The sequence below is a fragment of the Pristiophorus japonicus genome, chromosome 18 (genome assembly GCF_044704955.1).
Source record: "Pristiophorus japonicus isolate sPriJap1 chromosome 18, sPriJap1.hap1, whole genome shotgun sequence".
In the NCBI taxonomy this organism is placed as follows: Eukaryota; Metazoa; Chordata; class Chondrichthyes; family Pristiophoridae; genus Pristiophorus; species Pristiophorus japonicus.
In genome coordinates, this window is record NC_091994.1 from 67897030 (window position 1) to 67919794 (window position 22765).

Below are 22765 nucleotides of genomic sequence, written 5' to 3' on the forward strand. Positions count from 1 at the left end.
AGGTGCATACGTGTTCGGTACCTCTGGTGTGCATGTGCAACCGTAAGGTCGGGTGGTCGGGTGCGCCTGCATGGGTTTGGTGGGGGCGGGAAGATGTTTAGGCTCTGCCCCCATATGGTGCACATCCGCAGAAGATCCTGTGCAAATAATCAGCGTGATTAACTGTAAAGTCCTGACCTTGCAGTACAGACTTACACGAGGCACATGCTGAAGTCAAGGTCACTCTGGACCTGCACCTTTATTTCTCGAGTGCCACACTTGCCTGAGACCTGCCTTTATTTACCTGTGTGGAACAGGTATGCAGTGTCTCCTGCAAGTGCACCCCTGGTGGTAGTATGCTTGTCATATCTAGTTATAGTCATGTATAGCATGGTAAGATACAGTTATATACAGTAGTGTGAGATACATGACATTAACAAATAGACTTGAGATAGTAGCTTGATTGTCAGCTGTACCTATGACCTTTGAGAATGGGATAGGTCATTAATTGGTTGTAGTCATGGACAGCCCGATGGTCAGAGACTTCTCATTTAAGAATATGTTGAGCAGTTTTCAATTCGAAAATACAGCAACTACAGAACTCTGTGGTTTAAATTTCTGTGCATTACATAGGATTTCAGAGGATTACATAGGATATATAGCACAGAAACAGGAAATTCAGCCATGTTGACATTTATGCTCCAATCAAGCTTTCTCCCATCTTTTCTCATCAGTGAACCCTCTATTCCCTTCTCCCTCATATGCTTGTCAAGCCTCCCCTTAAATGCATCGATACTATTCACTTCAACCACTCCCTCTGGTAGCAAGTTCCACATTCTCACCGCTCTCTGAGTAAAGAAGTTTCTTCTGAATTCATTATTTGATTTCTTGGTGACGATCTTATAGTTATGGTCTTCCCCACAAGTGGAAACACTCTGGGCCTGAAATTCAGTCCCGCTGGAAAGCTGGTGCTTCCCCCCACCTTTTTGTGGACGTTAGCGCCAAAATTTTTGAGTGGCTGCGCCACCCCATATTCAGCTCCAAAAGTGAACAAATGGGTTCCAGTGCTAATGAACCATTCCAAAGTGGATTTTTCAGTGGTGTGGCTGTCTTAATTTGAGTGTTATCACCACTGAGAAATTTGGCATGCAGGTAAGGGTTTCTCATAAGCCAGCTGCTCCCTGGTCTTTTCAAAGGTCAGGATTTGCAGCAAGGCCCTGAGGGGGGAAGGAGGTTGCAAGGATGGCTGGTGTAAGAGGTGCAAGGAGAGCTAACAGGTTCACTGATATGGAGCTGGAGACATTGATGGATGGTGTGGAGGACAGAAGAAGAATACTGTTTCCTGATGTGTGGAGACCTGGCAGACCGCCAGTACATAATGCTGGAGGAAGATTGCAGGGGAGGTGTCAGGCACCTCCCTATATGTGAGGACACACCCACCCAGGGGGGTGCTGGCCAGTCTGCACCTGGCCCTTCCAGGGTGGTGATGGGTCAACACCTCCTAGCTCTGGGGCGACGGGGATCCACCTCCTCCTCCTCCTCCTCCTCGGGTGGTACTGCTGGCTCGACCTCCAGCGGCTGTCCCCTCATGATGGTTGTCATGTATGTAACCACAATGTAACACCACTGTATTACTATATACAATCAACCTAGATGCACACCTTGACCACAAGGGGTGAACTTGTGGGAGACACTCCTTACCTGATCACTCAGGTATAAAAAGGGAGGTCCCACACAGGGTCACTGTCTTTGGAGTCTTGTGAATGAAGAGTTCAGGTCACAGAGTGACCTTGTCCCCAGAAGGTGCCTCGTGTGGTTTCACACTGTAGAGTAAGGACTTTACAATGGTCATGTTGTGTAGCATGCAGCAGACCACGATGATTATGGGGACCCGTTGAGGAGAATACGGCAAGGTGCCACCAGGCACCGGAATCTCTGTTTAAGGATGCCTATGCACTGCTCGATGATGCCCCTGGTGGCACAATGAACATCATTGTAGGCATGCTCTGGCACTGTCCTGGGGTTCCGCAGAAGAATGAGCAGCCAAGTGGACAGGAGATATCCCTTGTCCCCAAGCAGCCAACCGCAATCCTGATTCAGGCCGGTCAAGATGGCGGGCACACTGTCTGGTGCAGAATGAACGAATCATAGCTGCTGCCTCCCTTGCCCACTGTTTGTCTGCACGGTGCTGACGGCAATGCCTTCTCCTGCATACTGCCCTGCTTCTGAGCAGGTGTACCAGGTGTCGCCCTCCCAACAATCCTCCCATCCTCAGGGTGAACCCTGTCAAGCAGGTCTCTGCAGCCCACAGGACTCCACTAAAGAGTCAGACCTGAAAGTTATACAAAAGTACAGGGGTATGTGCAAACCTCTGAGCAGCAGGTTTAATGGAGCCAAAACAATTAATAAAACTATATCAAGAGATAAATACTGTGGACCATGGAAAATGAAATAAAACAATAATAATTAATAAAACTATATCAAAAGATAAATACTGCAGATCCTGGCAAATGAAATAAAAACATTAATAAGTAATAAAATAATTTACTTACCAAAGAGCCCCAGCCATGTCGCTTTCGAGCACCACCTCGAAAACCTCGCATGGACACTGCCTGGAAAAGTCCTACCTTTTCCTCGGTGAATGTCGCTGTGGTATCCCTTTACAGCGGCCCACACGCTGCAGAGCTCACCGCTGAAAACCTTCCTTTACAGCGGCTTCACCGCGGCGTTTCCGGCGGAAGTGAACACCGCTCAAATCCCCCCGAGCTGAATATGGCTCAGGTAGGGAAAGGTACCCGACCGATTTTTTCGGTCGACCGCCCAAACTCCGCAGTAGCTATCCCTTCGGGGATGGTGAATTTCGGCCCCTCTCTATCTACTCTATCAAAACCTTTCATAATTTTAAAGACCTCTATAGGTCACCCCTCAGCCTTCTTTTTGCAAGAGAAACGAGACCCAGCTGGCTTACCTTTCCTGATATGCGCAGGTATAAAAGGCCAGCCATTTTGAGAGTCAGGCACTTTGGGCCTAAATAAAGCAGAAGCAAGGTTGTACCTTGCTTAGTTAAACAGTACTCAGTTTGAACCTTTATTGCATACATAACATACCTCTAGAAATAAACCCTAGTGTTTGGTTTGCGTTTTCTATGGCCTTGCTAACCTGTGTCGTAACTTTTAGTGATTTGTGTATTTGTACTCCGAGATCCCTTTGTTCCTCTACCCCACTTCGACTCGCACCCTCCAAGTAATAAGTGACCTCCCTATTCTTCCTACCAAAATGTAACACCTCACATTTATCTGTGTTGAACTTCATTTGCCAATTATATGCCTATTCTGCAAGTTTATTAATGTCCTCCTGTAATGTGTTGCTGTCCTCCTCAGTATTGACTATTGCCCCCAATTTGGTGTCATCCGCAAATTTCGAAATTGTGTTTTTGATTTCAAAGTCTAAATCGTTAACGTAAATTGTGATCATCATCATAGGCAGTCCCTCGGAATCGCCTCCAGTGCGCCAGTGCAGCCTTCGGCTGGCTGAGAAAAAGAGTGTTCGAAGACCAAGCCCTCAAGTCTGCCACCGAGCTAATGGTCTACAGGGCTGTAGTAATACCCGCCCTCCTGTATGGCTCAGAGACATGGACCATGTACAGTAAACACCTCAAGTCGCTGGAGAAATACCACCAACGATGTCTCCACAAGATCCTGCAAATCCCCTGGGAGGACAGACGCACCAATGTTAGCATCCTCGACCAGGACAACATCCCCAGCATTGAAGCACTGACCGCACTTGATCAGCTCCGCTGGGCAGGCCACATAAATTGTGAACAACAGTGGTCCCAGCACTGATCCTTGTAGAATACCACTACCCACCTTCTGTCACTGTTACTATCTACCCTTTACCCCTACTCTCTGCTTTCTGTCTTGAAGCCAGCTAGCTCTCCATTCTGCTACTTGTCCCCTGATTCTGCATTCCCTGACCTTGTTCATCAGTCTATTATGGGACACCTGATCGAAGGACTTTTGAAAATCTAGATAAATTACATCTACTGCATTACCCTTATCTACCCTGTTACCTCTTCAAAAAATTCATTGAGGTTGGTCAAGCAAGACTTTATCTTTTGAAATCCATGCTGATTATTTATTATTATAGTTTTGGTTTCTACTAAATATTCACTTCTATTTTCTCCTTTAAAAGGGATTCCATTATTTTTCCTACCACCGATGTTAAGCTGACTGGTCTATAATTCCCTGGACATGTTCTATCCCCCTTCTTAAATATAGGTAATACGTTAGATATCTGCCAGTTCTCTGGCACTAAAGCTTTTTCCAACAAATTATTCAATATATCTAGTAAGGCCTCTGCTATCTCTTCCCTAGATTATTTTAAGATGCATGGATGCAATCCATCTGGATCAGGGGTTTAATCCTCTTTCAGTTTGATCAGTTTATTTATAATATAGCCCCTCTTTTTATTTTAAATGCACTTATCTCATTACTAATCTCATCATTATGTTAGATTGAGATTACAGTAAGTAAACTTTTGTTTTAAATCGCTGTTTAGAGAGAAAATAAGTGTAATTTCATTGTTTTATATACCAAGGAGAGTAGAGAAAATATCGATTTTATTCTCTTATACTGATCACTGTTCACTCATCAGCTGTATGTAAATAAAACCTCTTATTGGCTCAATGCCTGTGTATTTAATTTGTTAAGAATACATATTCAGTCTGCTTTTGAAGCAATGAGAATCATGTGAAGGCACATGATACATTGCAGTAACTAATGTACAGACTTAGCTTGATGCTTTTAAAATTCATGCATCTTACTATTGTTGACCTAGATATTGGGCAGAAAAGGTGCACTGCGGATCAGAGGGGATGTGAGGTCTGCTTACGGAAGTGGCAAGTCACACGGAACCCAAGAGGATGTCACATGGCTCCGGTTGGGGTGGAGTGTAGAATGTTTCAGTATAAGGGGTGTCGCAGTTGTGTTGGGCGGACTGGTTGGGCTGGGTGCTCTTTGCTGTTCCGTCATTGTTCATAGGTTTATATGTAACCTGCAAGAGAACACCACCGCAGGTCGGGGCTATAAAAAGAGCTGGAGCGCCGGGCCCTGGGACATCATGGGCCACCCCGACCTACAAGCGACCATCTCCGCAGGTCGGGGCGATAGAGTTGGAGTGAGTCACTGCAGCTTCCAGCGCGAGCTGACTGAAGTGTGCGACGGCTTCGAGGTAGGCGTCATCAGGTGACGTCATCAGGACCCAGATCGCCATTTGGAGCATGAGCAGGAGCATCGTCAGGGCCCTGGTAAAGCAGAGGAGCGGGAAGGTCGTGGCGGACTTGCGACAAGTGATCGGGGCAGAGGAGTGATGAGGGATCGTGGCTGAGATTTGGTGGGTGATTGTGACGGAGGTTCGGCAAATGTTTGGTGTGGAGGGAGATCGTGGCGGAGGTATGGCGAGTGTTTATGTGGCGGAATAGCGCCGACTGTTTGTGGCGGAGATGTGGTGAATGTTTATGGCGGAGGAGCAGCAAGAGATTGTGGCGGAGGTGCAGCAAATGAGGGTACGGGGCCCAGAAGAACCGAGGACCCAGGGGCAGCACGGGCCAGCCCACACTGCGATATGTGTGCGCACTAGGTCCGTGCAGCAGAGCAGGTCTCCAGGTTAGTCCTTGCCACTAGATAAAGGCCTAGCTCTGTCAAACCCGTGTGGTGGCTGATTTCAACAGTCACCACACGTTAAAAAAATCCACGCACAGGCATCTTCCACCCCCTCAACTGGAGTTCAGGATTGGAACTTCTGGTCCTTCACTGATACATCAGTGAACTCATGTGGAAGCAAGTCATCCTTGTTTGAGGGACCGTGAATGATGATGATATGTAACCTTTAGGGCTGCTGACCACGGGCCGTGCGGCTCTTTGTCGGCCAGTGTGGACATGATGGGATGAAATGGCCTCCTACTGCGCTGTAAATTTCTATGTTTCTATGTTTCTATTGTACAAAGGCAAGAAATGTGACCCTCATAACCCCCTACTGACGGGTACAGAGCAGAACGAGGAGCGACCAAAGATAAAACCATCCTCACCGATCTGCCCCGTACAGGACACTTCCATTGCAGGTTTCATTGTGAAGATGGCAGCGTAAATCCAGAGTTAGATCCTGCTGTAAATCAGGAACAAAATGGACTGAGACTCCCGACAGAGGGCAGACTGACAGCAGTTCAGTGCAATGTTAAGCCTGGTTGGTATAGTGTCTGGGAGGGGGGTTAAGAGTTCAGAACGCAGGAATTCTCATTGAAACTTCTAATTTATGGGGAACAGTTCTGCTCACGTGGATATCCGGTCTGGTCAAACACTCTCTCAAACATGCAATCTAACTATGGTCCTGCCAGGCTGGAACCTGAACCGTAACCATAAGTTTCAGAACAGTCTTAGGGCCCGATATTCATCGACACACTGCTCACTACCGCCCGCGTACCGCCCAAAAAGTCAGATTTTGGTGAAAAAATACCTACATACCGCCGACATACCGCTCGGTGGAATATTCATCATTGTCGTACCACCAAGCTGCATGCAAACCGTCCGCCATGTCATTGCGTACCGCTGACATACCACCGGAGCTGCATACAGTCCTGGAAAAGGTGGTTTTACGTGATGGTAAGTGGGTGGGAATGGATGGAGTGCTCGGAGCCACCATTTTGGAAATCGGGAACTGACAGCTAAAGCAACACCTCACTACTTCTGAGGTGGACAATGACTTTACAGTGTGATTTATAGTGGGAAAGGTATTTTTATTGGTACTGAGTAACTTATTAAGATAGAAGACATTTTAGTTACATTTTTTTCATTGAAAAATAATGTGGAGCTTTAAAAAGTATGGGGCCTGTACTATCTCAGCTTGTATTGCTGACTACCTGTCTAATGGAGGAACCAGATGTGAGAAGGTTTATAAATGAGCACTTTGCTTGAACGTGGAGAGCTGCATTTTGGGACCCTGATGACTGTTACCCCAAAAGTTTGACACTGTACAAGAGTGCTTACATTCAATTCAAACATTGATGTAAAAATTTCAAAAATATACAACAATTTTAAAACTTTGTAAAATTTATAATTATAAAACAACTGTAACAACTTTAACAATTTTAATAACAACTTTTACAAAACTTTAACAATTTGAATAAACTTTTAAAAATCAAACTTCAATTAATAAATGAACAAGTACAACAAATGACCCTTTACTGTCCTCGACCTCGACCTCGAGCTACACCACCCTTGGGACTATTCACCCCTGTCTTACTCCCGCCCGTCGCTTTCCCACTGCCCCTAAGGCCGGACCCTCCCCCCCCCCCCCTTCCCACCGTGGTGGTTTCAAGCCGACGTGCAGCATCGCACCCCGAGTGCTGTTGCTGCCATTGGGGGTCAGACATTACAGGCGCAATAACTGGGGCCTCAGGAAAAGCTCGTGATGTGGAAGGTATGGCCTGGAAGATGCTGTCAGCTCCACACCCTCAGGTACTGTCGACCTAACTACGATGGCACGGGAGGGTTCCGCGCCACGTCCCGATCCTATCAATTACCGCATGGCTTTGACGGAGTCAGCGGTTCGCTCCATCGCGTTGATCATACGCGACATATCCTCCGCCTGCCACTCTGATAGAGCTGCGATGTTTGTGGCTATCATAGCCAAGCCGTTGAGCACAAGACCGCAACACAGACCGGGGATTGCATTGAACTGACCACCTTGTTTGAGTGGGTCAGCTCCAATGCCGGTGGTGCATGGTTGCTATCCCTGACCAGCGACAGGGCCCGGATCTCAATCTCCATCAATGGTTCTTGGGTTGTGGGCCCTCCCCCCGTACGCCGCTGATCCATTGCTATTGCAGATGTCTTCTTCTGCCTAAAGTAAAATAAATTAAAGTAAAAATCTTCAATCGATGTAACATCGCAGATACACAGGGTTACTCAGATTTCCACTATCCTTTCTGTGATAAGGTGCTTCCTGATTTCATTCCTGAAAGACCTAGCTGTAATTTTAAGATTATGCGCTAGATTTTACACTTTTGTGCAAATTGCCTAAAAATGGACGTTATTTCCGGTGTGACTGGTAAAAGTGGGTTTTCAGATCGCCGGCTTGTCGCCCATTCTAAAATGGGCCTTACCGCGAGCGATATGAAATGGGCATTAGCGTTAAATCTCTCTGACCTTCTGCCGTAAAGTGTCGTCGTCCTTAGCAACGGCATGGAAACGCTCGATTCCTGTGATTCAGGAGGTCAAGGGTCATCATGACATGCACATAAGAGGAGACAGAGAGAAAGGGAGCTGAGAGAGAGTGAAGGCTTGTGTGGTTGTGATGTGGCTGCTTTGGGAGGAAGGAGGGAGAGTTTCGAGCTTTATAGCAAATTGGGAAAAAAAATTAGCTGTTACCAGCCAGATATTTTCCCAATTTTAGTGCCTATAATGGAAGGAGAGGAGGAGGCGACACAGAACCCTGTGGAGACTGATGCTGGCGAGAGCAGTGAGCTAGGAGAGGAGCACACTGGAGGGCGCAAAAGAGTGAGGAGGTTCTTGGACAAGGCAAATGCCTCCCTCCTGCAGGAGGTCGAGTCACGCTGGGGTGATTTGACACAGGGAGGGCGTGGGAAGCCCACCCTAAAGGCTTACCAGAAGATATGGGCCGAGATAGCAGAGGTGGTCTCGTCGGCGACCAACGAGGTGCGTGAGGGCAACCAATGGCGCAAACGATTGAATGACCTTGTTGTATCCGCAAAAGTAAGTATTACATTTATTTACATATAATTATGAATTTATATAATTTGATTTGTAAGAGTCATGAGTGACTATAATCAGATGTGAGGTCTTTCACTTTTACCGGGAAGGTTGTACTGAAAGCTTGCAGTCACGGTGTACATCTTTAGGTAATGAATGATAATTATCATAATAATCTTGATTACATCTGTTGGTTATGTGTTGTATCAGTCTCTGTGACGGTACCTAGCAATGATCTCATGCCATGTCATCTGTTACCTTTTACAGAAGAAGCTATCGACGATGAGGTCCGTGCAGAGGTGAACGGGCAGGGGTCTACCAATCCCCAGTGACATCACTGAAATGGAGGAGCGGCTGCTCGCACTTGTGGAGAAGCACTCCCGGACAGCCACGCAAGCAGCTGCAGACCCTGAAGTGATGCCACGTGAGTAAAGTATACACCATTGCATGATCTAATGTCAATTGGTGCCACACCCACTCATATCCGAACAATAATATAGATGTTTTCTAAAATTGTCCTCTTAATAATGCTGGCCTAATGAAAATCATCGCAATGCACAATGTGTTGATAGTCATGAAATGCGATGTCTGCGATGATTTTGAGAGCAGTGGTGCTTTTGTCGTGCATATGCTGTGTGGAGCGCTGGACTCACCTTGTGACCCTCGCACCCTCTTCTCCTCTAATAACCTCATTTGTGTTTTGCAGCTCAGCCAGCAGCACGTCCCAAGGCAAGACCACAGAGGCCAGAAGGTGGGGGCGGAAGGCCGGACTCGGTGGACGATCCTACATCTGGCGCTGTGGAGGTCCAATTCTCGCCCATCAATCCATTGGGTCTGTTCTCTATGGATGAAAGCGCCGACTTCGAGGAATCTGCATCGCTAGGCTCCAGAATGCATTCCACCCCAAGGCCATCAATGCTCCTCCGGCTTTCCCGCCTCCACTCTGAAGGTACTGGGCCCAAGCACCTCACCACAGGGCACCCCATTTGTTCCCAGGATGGTACTGACCCCACGGAGATTTCGTGGACACGGATGGGCTGGTCCACGAGGGCTAGATGAGAGTGGAGAGATGGTAAATCTGTCCAGCAGAACTGTAGACAAAGGTAACCAGATCCTCAATGCATCGGGGGGCATATCCCGACAGCTGGCCACCATCTCCGGCAGCATGACGGAGTTCATTCCGCGGATGGTGGAGGCGCTGGAGGCGATAGCTAGGAACACTGCTGACACAGGCCTCCCAGTGGTCCCGGAGCGCAGCACTCCACCCCTAGGTTCCGCACCACCATTGCCAACGACAGATGAGAGGCAGGACCAAGATCCTGCTTCTGGATCCGAGAATGTTGCCCCCTCGGCAACCCCTGCTCCCGTACCCGTGCAACCACCATCTCTGCCTTCATCCCCGCCCAATGAGGCACCGCCTGAGGAGCCTCTCGGCCAGGTGGCATGGAGTGAGGAGAGGAAGGGGTAGAGGTGGGGAGAAGAAGGGGAGGGGGAAAGGAAAGTGAGGGGCATGTCCACAGGTGATGGCTGTGTTATATCTCCATCTGGGTGTATGCAATTTGTTTAATGTATGGGGGGAGGGGACCACCCTCCTGCTTTGCATTGTCATTTTAAACACCTCAAGGGCAGTGGTCACTTTAACAATGACTATCCAATCTGTTCTCATAACTAAGATTCTCCATTCCAGGCAGCATCCTAGTAAATCTCCTCTGCATTCTCTCTAGTGCAATCATGTCCTTCATATAATATGGCGACCATAGAAACATAGAAACATAGAAACATAGAAAATAGGTGCAGGAGTAGGCCATTCGGCCCTTCTAGCCTGCACCGCCATTCAATGAGTTCATGGCTGAACATTCAACTTCAGTACCCCATTCCTGCTTTCTCGCCATACCCCTTGATCCCCCTAGCAGTAAGGACCTCATCTAACTCCTTTTTGAATATATTTAGTGAATTGGCCTCAACAACTTTCTGTGGTAGAGAATTCCACAGGTTCACCACTCTCTGGGTGAAGAAGTTCCTCCGCATCTCGGTCCTAAATGGCTTACCCCTTATCCTTAGACTGTGACCCCTGGTTCTGGACTTCCCCAACATTGGGAACATTCTTCCTGCATCTAACCTGTCTAACCCCGTCAGAATTTTATATGTTTCTATGAGGTCCCCTCTCATTCTTCTGAACTCCAGTGAATACAAGCCCAGTTGATCCAGTCTTTCTTGATAGGTCAGTCCCGCCATCCCGGGAATCAGTCTGGTGAACCTTCGCTGCACTCCCTCAATAGCAAGAATGTCCTTCCTCAGGTTAGGAGACCAAAACTGTACACAATACTCCAGGTGTGGCCTCACCAATGCCCTGTACAACTGTAGCAACACCTCCCTGCCCCTGTACTCAAATCCCCTTGCTATGAAGGCCAACATGCCATTTGCTTTCTTAACCGCCTGCTGCACCTGCATGCCAACCTTCAATGACTGATGTACCATGACACCCAGGTCTCTTTGCACCTCCCCTTTTCCTAATCTGTCACCATTCAGATAATAGTCTGTCTCTCTGTTTTTACCACCAAAGTGGATAACCTCACATTTATCCACATTATACTTCATCTGCCATGCATTTGCCCACTCACCTAACCTATCCAAGTCGCTCTGCAGCCTCACAGCATCCTCCTCGCAGCTCAAACTGCCACCCAACTTAGTGTCATCCGCAAATTTGGAGATACTACATTTAATCCCCTCATCTAAATCATTAATGTACAGTGTAAACAGCTGGGGCCCCAGCACAGAACCTTGCGGTACCCCACTAGTCACTGCCTGCCATTCTGAAAAGTACCCATTTACTCCTACTCTTTGCTTCCTGTCTGACAACCAGTTCTCAATCCATGTCAGTACACTACCCCCAATCCCATGTGCTCTAACTTTGCACATCAATCTCTTGTGTGGGACCTTGTCGAACGCCTTCTGAAAGTCCAATTATACCACATCAACTGGTTCTCCCTTATCCACTCTACTGGAAACATCCTCAAAAAATTCCAGAAGATTTGTCAAGCATGATTTCCCTTTCACAAATCCATGCTGACTTGGACCTATCATGTCACCTCTTTCCAAATGCACTGCTATGACATCCTTAATAATTGATTCCATCATTTTACCCACTACCGATGTCAGGCTGACCGGTCTATAATTCCCTGTTTTCTCTCTCCCTCCTTTTTTAAAAAGTGGGGTTACATTGGCTACCCTCCACTCCATAGGAACTGATCCAGAGTCAATGGAATGTTGGAAAATGACTGTCAACGCATCCACTATTCCCAAGGCCACCTCCTTAAGTACTCTGGGATGCAGTCCATCAGGCCCTGGGGATTTATCGGCCTTCAATCCCATCAATTTCCCCAACACAATTTCCCGGCTAATAAGGATTTCCCTCAGTTCCTCCTCCTTACTAGACCCCCCGACCCCTTTTATAACCGGAAGGTTGTTCGTGTCCTCCTTCGTGAATACCGAACCAAAGTACTTGTTCAATTGGTCCACCATTTCTTTGTTCCCCGTTATGACTTCCCCTGATTCTGACTGCAGGGGACCTACATTTGTCTTTACTAACCTTTTTCTCTTTACATATCTATAGAAACTTTTGCAATCCGTCTTAATGTTCCCTGCAAGCTTCTTCTCATACTCCATTTTCCCTGCCCTAATCAAACCCTTTGTCCTCCTCTGCTGAGTTCTAAATTTCTCCCAGTCCCCAGGTTCGCTGCTATTTCTGGCCAATTTGTATGCCACTTCCTTGGCTTTAATACTATCCCTGATTTCCCTTGATAGCCACGGTTGAGCCACCTTCCCTTTTTTATTTCTATGCCAGACAGGAATGTACAATTGTTGTAGTTCATCCATGCGGTCTCTAAATGTCTGCCATTGCCCATCCACAGTCAACCCCTTAAGTATCATTCGCCAATCCATCTCAGCCAATTCACGCCTCATACCTTCAAAGTTAGCCTTCTTTAAGTTCTGGACCATGGTCTCTGAATTAACTGTTTCATTCTCCATCCTAATGCAGAATTCCACCATATTATGGTCACTCTTCCCCAAGGGGCCGTACTCCAGCTGCAGTACTCCAGCTGTGGCCGAACCAAAGTATTATACAATGACCAATATCACAGAGGGGCTCGGGCGCGGGCAAGATAAGAAAAAGGGGGGAGTGGAGCGGGAGGCCTCGGCAGACATCGAGGTCTCCCTGCCTCCGAGCCCCCCCAGGAACAAAAGGAGGCGCCGCTCCAATGAGGCGGTGGGGGAACAACATCCCTCCGCGGAGGAGTCGGTGCCGGCCGCGTGTCCCGCGTCCCCCACCAGCGCCCCCAAACTGCGCTGTAGGTGAGAGGAGTCTGTCCCCGGGGAGGGTGAGACAGTCGAGGCTGCCCAGCCTCTGCCTCCCGGGGATGGTGTGGAAGATCTGCCTGTCGTGGGGGGCGTGGGGCCAGCGGAGGAATACGATGCCGCCGGGTCGAGCGTCCCAGGGACTGAGGTCGGCGGGGCCGAAAAGGCCGAACCTGAGCCCGCCCAGCTATTAACCAACTTCCCCCGGGAGTCGCTCGACTCGGAAGAAACAGAAAATATGAACAATTTTAACGATTCTGTACACGCTGGGCCGGGGGGTGGCAGCGGGGAGGGGGAAGACCACCAACCCTCGCCCCCTACTTTGGAGCTGGGGTGCTTGGAGGACCTGGAGAATTACTTTGGCCAGGTCTCTCCGTGTTCCCCGGTTCCTGGGGCGGAGGAGGAACTCCTTCCGCTGTCGCTTCCTGACCCAGCACCACTTTTAAAAGAGCCCAGTGGGGACTCCTCTGCCGACGATCCTGGGGGTGGGATCGGGGCAGAGCCGGGGACGGATGGAGCGGCCGGGCCGTTTGTCGTACCTCGTGCGGTCGACGGGCCGGCTGCTGGCGGCGACCTCCCGGGGGGGGACGTGGACTTGGTGGGGGACGAGGGAGAAGATCTCGAGTCCATCGCCAGTGAGGCGGTGGATCTCCTCGTGCCCGTCGCTGAGCCCCCCTCATTCCTGCAAAGGAACTCCGGGACTTTTTGGTCCAGAGCCAGGGTCGCCGCAACCGAACCCATCTGGCCCGGGAAAGATGGTCCGAGCCGGGGCTGCTCGTCGCGCCCGTCCGCGCCGCCGCTAAAACCATGGCCGCGGGCGGGCCCTTATCAAAGGCGCAAGGCCTTGAGCTGCGCCGGCTCAAAAGGTTCCTCGCTGGGCTGCTGAAGGAGTGGAGGTCAACAAACGACTCCACCCCCCCCCCCCACAATAGGTTAGGTAGAGGTTGCATTATGCTTTTGTTATGAAGATAACCATAGCCAGCCTCAACATCAACGGCGGCAGAGGGGCACGCCGTAGATTTAACAAATTTTCACTCCTGCGGGAGGGGAAATATGCGGTGTGCTTTCTGCAAGAAACCCACACCGTTCCGGGAGACGAAGCCACGTGGTTCCTGGAAAGGCAAGGAGAGGTCCATATGAGCCACCTCACTACCACTTCTTGTGGGGTGGCCATCTTGCTGGCCCCGCATTTTCAGCCGGAGATCTTGGGGGTCGAGGAGCACGTGCCAGGCCGCTTCCTGCATGTCACGGTTCACCTGGGGCACGTGGCGCTCCATCTCGTGAACGTGTACGCCCCTCAGCCCGGCCCGCAGCAAGTGCGCTTCTTCGAAGAGGTTTCCGCTCTTCTTGGCTCCGTCGACGTCGGCGACTGCATTGTCCTCGGGGGGGGATTTTAACTGCACCCTCGAGGCGAGGGACCGCTCCAGTGCCCCGCAGAGCATGACGGAGATCGAGAAGTTGAGGGACATGGTCGGGTCCTTCGACTTGGTGGACGTCTGCCGAAATCTCCACCCCGACTCCAGCGCCTTTACTTGGGTGAGGCCTGGAGTAGGATGGTCTAGAGTCGACCGCCTTTACGTGTCTTTGGCGTACGTTTCCTGCGTCCCGGCGGCCTCCATGCGGCCGGTGCCGTGTTCGGACCACCACCTGGTGTGGGCGGAGCTCGCTTCGCTCCGCGCGAGGACGGGGTCCGCATACTGGCATTTTAACAACCAGCTGCTGGAGGACGTGCGGTTCCAGGATTCGTTCCGTCGTTTCTGGGCCGACAGGAGAAGGAAGCAGGGGGGCTTCCCCTCCTTGAGGCTATGGTGGGACGTGGGCAAGGCTCACATCTGCGTCTTCTGTCAAGAGTACGCGAGGGGGTCGACCAAGAGGCGGACGGCCAGAGTCGGGCGCCTAGAAAAAGAGGTGCTCGACCTGGAGGCCCGTCTCGGTCAAGTCGTCGAGGACCCAGCCCTGCGGATGGTGTACGAAGCGAAGAAGGCCGCGCTGAAGGACCTGCAGCTCGTCGGGTCCCGAGGCGCGTTCGTGAGGTCACGGATCCGGTTCCTGCGGGATCTGGACCGCGGCTCCCCCTTCTTCTACTCGCTGGAAAAAAGACAGAGTGTCCGTAAGCAGCTCTTGATGCTGCTGGCCGACGACGGCTCTCTCATCTTGGATCCGGAGGGCGTCAACAACAGGGCCCGTGAATATTACGGGGCTCTGTTCTCTCCGGAGCCGTCCAGCAAGGAAGCGCGTAGAGTTTTGTGGGAGGACCTGCCGAAGGTCAGCTCGGAGGGCGCTGAAAATCTGGAAGCTCCGCTAAGCCTGGCGGAGCTGACCGGCGCCCTCGACCGGCTCTCGAGGAGAAAAACCCCGGGGCTGGACGGGTTGACCGTGGAGTTCCACAGGGCGTTCTGGGACGTCCTGGGGGGCGAATATGCGCGGGTCCTGGGAGAAAGTCTGGCGACCGGGGAGATGCCCCTCTCTTGGCGCAGGGCAGTCATCGTCCTGCTGCCTAAGAAGGGCGATCTCCGCCTCCTTAAAAACTGGCGCCCGGTCTCCCTCCTTAGCACGGACTACAAAATCTTCGCCAGGGCGATGTCTGCTCGCCTTGGCACTGTGCTGGACCACATGATCCATCCCGACCAGTCCTACACGGTCCCGGGCCGGACAATTCACGATAACATCCATCTGGTCCGGGACCTCATCCATCATTCCCAGGAGGCTGGTCTGTCGGTCGCCTTCCTATCTCTCGACCAAGAGAAGGCGTTCGACAGGGTGGATCACGACTATCTGCTCGGGACTCTGTGCTCTTTCGGGTTTGGGACGCATTTCTTCGCCCGGATCCGACTTTTGTTCTCCGCCGCGGAGTGTCTGATTAAGGTTAACGGGTCCTTGACGGCGCCCCTTCGCTTTGGGAGAGGGGTACGCCAGGGATGCCCCATATCCGGCCAGTTATATGCCATCTGCGTGGAGCCTTTCCTGTGCCTCCTGCAGACGAGGTTGACGGGACTGGCTCTGCAAGGGCCGGGCCTGGAGGTTGTCCTCTCGGCTTCCGCCGATGACGTGCTCCTCGCGGTAGCGGATTCCGCTGACCTGCGGAGGATGCGTGAGTGCCAGGAGATTTACTCGGCCGCATCCTCCGCCAGGATCAACTGGGAGAAATGTTCCTCACTCCTGGTGGGTCAGTGGCGGGTGGACTCCCTGCCGGAGGAGCTCAGGCCTTTTGCCTGGAGCACGACCCATCTCCTCTATCTGGGAGTCAACCTTAGCCCTGACGAGGAAGCCTGGCCGGCGAAATGGCAAGAGCTGGAGGCCAAAGTCGCCACTTGCCTAGGGCACTGGACAGGACTGCTCCGAGTGCTGTTATACAGGGGTCGAGCACTAGTCATAAACCAGCTGGTGGCCGCCATGCTGTGGTACCGGCTGGTCACTTTGACCCCTCCCCCTGCGTTTGTCACCAAGATACAGAAGAAGCTGGTGGACTTCTTCTGGAACAACAGGAAGCACTGGGTCTCTGCCGCGGTCTTGAGGCTCCCGCTTGGGGAGGGCGGTCAGTCGTTGGTGTGCGTCAGCACCCAGCTCGCGACTTTCCGTCTTCAGACCCTGCAGAGATACCTTTATGTCGAGCCCCCTCCTAGGTGGCGTGCTCTGGCGACGTATTTCTTCCGCCAGCAGCATGGCCTCAACTACGACACGCAGCTCCTGCTTGTGAGCATGGGGGGGCGTCAGGACCGCATTCCAGGAGCTGCCTGTCTTTTACAAGGAACTCACCAGGGTCTGGAACAAAGTCTCCATCAAGCGCAGCTCTCCACCGGCTGGAGTGGTGGCTGTCCTGCACGAGCCGCTGCTCGGGAATCCGTACCTCCACGACCGAGGTTTTAGGTGGCAGTTGGACGAGAGGGCTGTGGCTGGTGAGGTGACTAGGGTCAGGGACCTGCTCAATGGCGGAGGAGCGGGCTGGATGGCGCCAGACACGCTGGCGCGGCACCTAAATACGGCCAACGTCCGCCGCGCGGCCGATGCCATCGAGTCGCTAAAAACAGCTCTGGGCCCTGACTCGGTTAGGTGCATCGATGAGGCTCAAGCACGTGGGGAGATCCCGTCCGAACTGACCCCCGTCCGGACGGAATTCCTCATCGGCGCCAAACCCTGAAACCTCCCTCGGGAGCCGGCGCCTCACAACTTGAGCCGCCTCGGGAAAATCCCCTCCGTGCCTTTCAGTTCCGCGCGGAGGGGTTTCCTGTACGGGCTGCTCCTGCACACCCTCAATTTTGCCATCCTCGCCTGCCGTCCGGACACGCCATGGCGTACCATCTTGCCGTCCGGAGGAGGCGGGGATCCCCGATGGAGGGCACTCTATGCGGGAGTCCTCCCACTATTTATCGGGGACTTGGCCTGGAGAGTGGTGCACGGAGCAGTGCCGTGCAATAAATTTTTAAGCCGGTTCACGGGCTCCTAGGCCGCCTGCAATTTCTGCGGTCTGGAAGAGTCCGTGTTCCATGTTTTTATCGAATGCACAAGGTTGCAGCCCCTGTTTTATTATTTAAAGGGGCTGCTCCTGGAATTCTGGCTGCACTTCAGTCCCACACTCCTGATCTTTGGGCACCCTGTGCGGAGGGGAGCTGGTAGGTCCGAGGGCCTCCTCGGAGGACTGCTCCTGGGCACGGCCGAGGGTGCCATCAGCCAGTCCAGGCAGCGGGCGGTCGAGGGGGTCATTCAACCTGACTGCCTGCCTCTCTTCCGCACATACATCCGCGCCAGGGTGTCCTTGGAGATGGAGCACGCGGTGTCCACCGGTACGCTCGCGGCCTTCCGCGAGAGGAGGGCACCGGAGGGACTGGAGTGTATCATCACGCCCGGCAACCAAATTTTAATTTGATTTTATGTTTTAAAGTTTAATTTGTTTTAATTGCCAGTGTTTTTAGTGTCCCCCTCCCCTTTTATAGGGGGCACTTGGAGAAAAAATATGATTTTAGTGCCCCAAAAAAAACTTTAAAAATAAAAACACAAAAAAAATAATACAAAAAAACCCCCCAAAAAAGAGCCTTGTAAATGTTTGGTGCGTCCCCCAGATCGGGGGGCCACAATTTAATGTTTTCGTTTCCTCCCAAAAGAGTTCTGTGGACCAATGGTGGAGCTTTGGAGGCGTGGCCTATTCAGTTCGAGCTCTGTTGCTGTGAGAGAAGGAACTACGTGCTGCTGCTCCTGCCTGGAAAGGCTTGAGTGAGCCCTGTGAAACAGCCCAGGAAGAAGAGGAGGGGGCTTTCTACAATTCCAATCCATCCAGAGGGAGAGGAGGAGAGCAGAAAATTCAACAACTTTATTACATCTGCAGAGAGTTGGAGAGAGGGGGAAAAAAGAACAACTATCCAGTGTGGAAGGATGGAGAAACTTCATCAACCAAAGGTGGGTGTGTTTTGGTGCATTCCCCTAAAGACTTTGTTATATAGGTGGGGGGAGGAAAGAAGACTTGCAAGAGGGCCGGAACATCGCGGGGGGTGTGTGTGTGTGGAAGTGTGTGTGGGGGTCTTGCTTACAGCTAGGCCCCACACACCAATGAAGCACTCCTCCCCCATTGCCGAGCCTGGGATCGCTGGAGCTACCTGGCTGAAGAACTATTAATCACCTATTTAACATGGTTGGGAGTGTGTGCCTGGGTGGCTCCAGCTGTCCCAGGTGAAGACATCTTCTCCCCCCACCCGAAGACCATCGACAAAGACTGTTTGTTTTGCCATCATCTGGGGAGTGCGCCCCAAGAAAAACACCCACCCATCGCTGTGAGGGGAGACCTGCCCTCGCAGCTTCCCTCTTTCCCAACCCCTCTCACTTTCTCTCTCTCTCTGTCTCTCCCCTCTCTCTCTGAGAGCCCCTTTCCTCCTAATTGAAAAACCAATGAAGACAACTGAGCAGAGGGAGCAAGGCCCCTCCCCAATTGTCAACTCGGGGAGAGGTGTGCCTCTTTTAGAGCTCCCTCTGTTCAAACACCAACGAGGCCATTTAAGACCATTAAGGCCTGTGACTTTGGGGTGGGTGTGGCCCTTAAAGGGACCCTGTGATGGCGACCCCATCCACGCCGGTGGCAGGGACAGCAAAGACATATGCGCAGGCGGCGTCCACATCCACGGCGCCTCCTGCGCCTCCTGCTGCCCTGCCACCTTTCAGACTTACAACAAAAAAACACGGGGTCGAGAGCTACACTCACCCCACAATGAGCATCGAGGAGTGCGTGCGGGCGATGGCTGGGGTAGTCGGCCCCTTGGCCATTGTCGCAGCCTCCAAGGTGTCTGGGAAGGCTGTATTCTTCCTGGGGTCGGAGCGGGCGGTGTCCCTGGCCCTTGAAAAGGGGCTCACGGTGGGCGGGACATTCCTGCCAGTGGACCCTGTCGAGGCCACCGCCCAGAGGGTCATCCCTTCTAACATCCCGCCCTTTGTTTCCGCTGAGCTCCTCCTCCCTCACCTACAACAACGGGGGGAGGTAAGGTCGGGGATCAACCCCATACCGCTCGGCCTCAGGGAGAACAGCCTGCGCCACGTGTTCTCCTTCCGCCGCCAGCTCTTTGTCCGGCTGGCGCGGGAGGAGACGACGGAGGGATCGTTTAATGTGGTGCACAAGGGGACTGCCTACCGCGTCTTCTGGACGTCGGACGGCGTGCGGTGCCATGCCTGCAGGGAGGTGGGGCACGTTCGTAAGAACTGCCCCGCCTCCAAGGCCGCCTTACCACCGAGGGCGGTCAAGGCCCTCCCCCTAGTTGCGTCCGCGTGCCGGGAGCTGTGGGTGCGCGGGCATCGTCAGGGGCCTTTGTTTTCACGGCCTCCGGCGGGGGGGGGAGGGAGAGCGTCCGATCGGAAGGAAGGCGCGGAAGAAGCCGAAACATCTCGAGGCGGGTCCCCTCAGTGATCCAGACAATTTGTTTACCACGCTGAGCCCAACCCCGTCACCAGCGAGCGCGGGGTGCCCTGAGCCCGTGCCCGAGCCCTTGACCAATACCGCAGAGGGGCTCGGGCGCGGGCAAGATAAGAAAAAGGGGGGAGTGGAGCGGGAGGCCTCGGCAGACATGGAGGTCTCCCTGCGTCCGCGCCCCCCCAGGAACAAAAGGAGGTGCCACTCCAATGAGGCGGAGGGGGAACAACATCCCTCCGTGGAGGATTCGGTGCCCGCCGTGTGTCCCGCGTCCCCCACCAGCGCCCCCAAACTGCGCCGTAGGCAGGAGGAATCTGTCCCCGGGGAGGGTGAGGCAGTTGAGGCTGACCAGCCTCTGCCTCCCGGGGATGGCGTGGAAGATCTGCCTGTCGTGGGGGGCGCGGGGCCAGCGGAGGAATGCGTAGCCGCCGGGTCGAGCGTCCCGGGGACTGAGGCGGGCGGGGCCAAAAAGGCCGAACCTGAGCCCGCCCAGCCAATACCCAACTTCCCCCGGGAGTCACTCAGCCCGGAAGAAACAGAAAATATGAACAATTTTAACGATTCTGTACAGGCTGGGCCGGGGGGGGTGGCGGCGGGGAGGGGGAAGACCACCAACCCTCGCCCCCTACTTTGGAGCTGGGGTGCTTGGAGGACCTGGAGAATTACTTTGGCCGGGTCTCTCCGCCTTCCCCAGTTCCTGGGGTGGAGGAGGAACCCCTTCCACTGTCGCTTCCTGACCCAGCGCCATTTTTAAAAGAGCCCAGTGGGGACTCCTCTGCCGACGATCCTGGGGGTGGGATCGGGCCAGAGCCGGGGTCGGATGGAGCGGCCGGGCCGTTTGTCGTACCTCGTGCGGTCGACGGGCCGGCTGCTGGTGGCGACGAGGGAGAAGATCTCGAGTCCATCGCCAGTGAGGCGGTGGATCTCCTCGTGCCCGCCGCTGAGGCCCCCTCATTCCTGTAAAGGAACTCCGGGACTTTTTGGCCCAGAGCCAGGGTCGCGGGCGGGCCCTTATCAAAGGCGCAAGGCCTTGAGCTGCGCCGGCTCAAAAGGTTCCTCGCTGGGCTGCTGAAGGAGTGGAGGTCAACAAACGACTCCACTCCCTCCCCACACAATAGGTTAAGGTAGAGGTTGCACTATGCTTTTGCCATGAAGATAACCATAGCCAGCCTCAACATCAACGGCGGCAGAGAGGCACACCGTAGATTTAAAAAATTTTCGCTCCTGCGGGATGGGAAAGATGCGGTGTGCTTCCTGCAAGAAACCCACACCGTTCCGGGAGACGAAGCCACGTGGCTCCTGGAAAGACAAGGAGAGGTCCGCATCAGCCACCTTACCGCCACTTCTTGTGGGGTGGCCATCTTGCTGGGCCCGCATATTCAGCCGGAGATCTTGGGGGTCGAGGAGCCCGTGCCAGGCCGCTTGCTGCACGTCACGGTTCACCTGGGGGACGTGCCGCTCCATCTCGTGAACGTGTACGCCCCTCAGCCCGGCCCGCAGCAAGCGCGCTTCTTCGAAGAAGTGTCCGCTCTTCTTGGCTCCGTCGACGTCGGTGACTGCATTTTTCTCGGGGGGGATTTTAACTGCACCCTCGAGACGAGGGACCGCTCCGGTGCCCCGCAGAGCATAACGGCGATAGAGAAGTTGAGGGACATGGTCGGGTCCTTCGACTTGGTGGATGTCTGGCGAAAACTCCACCCCGACTCCAGCGCCTTTACTTGGGTGAGGCCTGGAGTAGGATGGTCCAGAATCGACCGCCTTTACGTGTCTCGGGCGTATGTTTCCTGCGTCCCGGGGGCCTCCATACGGCCGGTGCCGTGTTCGGACCACCACCTGGTGTGGGCGGAGCTCGCTTCGCTCCGCGCGAGGACGGGGTCCGCGTACTGGCATTTTAACAACCAGCTGCTGGAGGACGTGCGGTTCCATGACTCGTTCCTTCGTTTTTGGGCCGACTGGAGAAGGAAGCAGGGGGGCTTCCCCTCCTTGAGGCTATGGTGGGACGTGGGCAAGGCTCACGTCCGTGTCTTCTGTCAAGAGTATGCGAGAGGGTCGACCAAGAGGCGGGCGGCCAGGGTCGGGCGCCTAGAAAAAGAGGTGCTCGACCTGGAGGCCCGTCTCAGTCAAGTCGTCGAGGACCCGGCCCTGCGGACGGTGTACGAAGCGAAGAAGGCCGTGCTGAAGGACCTGCAGCTCGTCGGGTCCCGAGGCGCGTTCGTGAGGTCGCGGATCCGGTTCCTGCGGGATCTGGACCGCGGCTCCCCCTTCTTCTACTCGCTGGAAAAAAGACAGAGTGTCCGTAAGCAGCTCTTTACGCCGCTGGCCGACGACGGCTCTCTCGTCTCGGAAATGGAAGGCGTCAACAACAGGACCCGTGAATATTACGGGGCTCTGTTCTTTCCGTCCAGCGAGGAAGCGCGTAGAGTTTTGTGGGAGAACCTGCCGAAGGTCAGCCCGGAGGGCGCCGAAAATCTGCAAGCTCCGCTAAGCCTGGCGGAGCTGACCGGCGCCCTCGACCGGCTCTCGAGGGGAAAAGCCCCAGGGCTGGACGGGCTGACCATGGAGTTCCACAGGGCGTTCTGGGACGTCCTGGGGGGCGACTATGCGCGGGTCCTGAGGGAAAGTCTGGCGACCGGGGAGATGCCCCTCTCTTGGCGCAGGGCAGTCATCGTCCTGCTGCCGAAGAAGGGCGATCTCCGCCTCCTTAAAAACTGGCGCCCGGTCTCGCTTCTCAGCACGGACTACAAAATCTTCGCCAGGCGATGTCTGCTCGCCTTGGCGC